The sequence below is a fragment of the Capra hircus genome, chromosome 10 (assembly GCF_001704415.2).
Source record: "Capra hircus breed San Clemente chromosome 10, ASM170441v1, whole genome shotgun sequence".
Lineage (NCBI taxonomy): Eukaryota > Metazoa > Chordata > Mammalia > Artiodactyla > Bovidae > Capra > Capra hircus.
In genome coordinates this window covers 100,831,224-100,833,195 of record NC_030817.1, presented here as the reverse complement: position 1 = coordinate 100,833,195, position 1,972 = coordinate 100,831,224, and the positions used below count along the sequence as shown (strand labels likewise).

At 37.3% G+C, this 1,972-nt stretch overlaps 1 non-coding gene across 1 annotated transcript; it reads right to left on the bottom strand.

Moving 5' to 3' along the window:
* Positions 1,693-1,765, bottom strand: TRNAK-UUU. The gene has a single exon. It is a non-coding gene; the product is annotated as a tRNA-Lys (tRNA).

The window sequence follows — 1,972 nt, the reverse complement described above, 5'->3', positions numbered from 1 at the left end:
CTAGTTTGCATTCCCACCAACAGTGTAAAAGGGTTCCCTTTTCTCCACACCCCCTCCAGCATTTGTTGCTTGTAGACTTTTGGATCACAGCCATTCTGACTGGTGTGAAATGGTATTTCATTGTGGTCTAGATTTACGTTTCTCTGATAATGAGTGATGTTGAGCATCTTTTCATGTGTTTGTTAGCCATCTGTATGTCTTCTTTGGAGAAATGTCTATTTAGTTCTTTGGCCCATTTTTTGATTGGGTCGTTTATTTTTCTGGAATTGAATTGCCAATCTAGGTTCGATACAGGATGCAGGATGCTTGGGACTGGTGCACTGGGATGACCCAGAGAGATGATATGGGGAGAGAGGTAGGAGGGGGGTTCAGGATTGGGAACTCATGTACACCCGTGGTGGATTCATGTCAATGTATGGCAAAACCAATGCAGTATTGTAAAGTAAAATAAAAATAAATTAATTAATTAAAAAATAAATAAATTTTAAAAAGAAAAGAAAAAAAGACAATTACATGAACAATTATATGTCAGCCCATAAACTATGCTGCCATTAATATCCATTAGTAGCTGTTCATTTCAACTAAAATCTTTAAATTTAGAGCCTAATGGTTAATGTTCACTTGTTAGTTTATTACTTAATGGTTGAGGGAACAAAAGAAGTGATAATCCATTTTTTTAAGGATTAGATTTGATTGCCTTACATAATCTTTTTTGTTATCTTCTTGATTTCCAGAGGAACTTTGAGAGTCATATGCTGAAAGAGGATGAGATTGGGTCCCCAGGTCCCTGAGACTAGAAGCATCCACATGTGGAAGTTAGATGAGTAAGAAATAAACCTGTGTTATACCACTAAGCATTGGTGGTTAATCTGTTACATGGTTTAGGTAACGGAGGGTACCTGCCATCTCACACCCATTCTCCAAGGAATTATCCTTTTTAAAATGTGTTTTTAACTTAAAGGCACGGTTTTCTACAGCTCCAATTCAGGTATGTCAGAGGAAAGCAGAAAAATTTGCCTTATGTTCATGAAAGGTATTCCCATATAACCCACTCATAAGTTTTTACAACTGAAAATAAGCCATATTTATGTAATGGAATTCTATTTTTTCCATTAAACAAAATAAAGGTGCAGATTATTAAATGGTTAAAAAAAAAAAAAGCTACTGAACCAAGTCTGAACTCAACTTAACTAAACAAAGGGCAGAAGTGTTTTTAAGAGCAAGATGAACAAGTGGAAGAGTGCTGGGGGACTTTAGAAGGAGGTTGATCAATGGAATATGTCCAGCGCATTGAGCTCTTCCTGAGTTTGTCAAGTTTTCTCTATGATTAGGCCATGTATTTGTCAATTGGTGCCATAGAACTTAGGTTCCTCCCTCCCACAGAGATTGGGCATGGGGGTACCATATTTCTTGATGATTACAACTCAAAGGAATAGTTCCAGGGTCCTTGAGAAACAGAGTCTTGGGATGTAAAACTGGCAAGGGGCTTTTATGAAGGTTTATATTTCAAGGGGCAGGAAAAAATGGACAACTACAAGTGTTCTAAAGTAATTGCTCTAAGAAAAGGGAGATCAGTGCCTAGAGTCAGAAGCAAGTCTTTGTGAAGTTCAGTCAGACTCAGGGGAACCTTAAGGCCATCTTGGTTACATTTTTTTCAGTTTTTTGTCCACACCACATGGCTTTTAGGATTAGTTCCTTGACCAGGAATTGAACCTGGGCCCTCGGTAGTAAAAGTACAGAATCCTAACCACTGAACCACCAGGGAATTTCCGGTAATTTAAAGTTCTACTTTTTTAATCACTGAAAATATGACACATCTCCTGATTCTCTTTCTTCCCCCATCCCTAATTTTTTACTTCAAGGTCTATGGAAATTCTGATTCTTGTCCATGAACCCATCACCAGAATACTGAACTATAAGTATTGATTTATCTATTTGATATATTTGAAGCAGGGACAATATCTTATTCCAT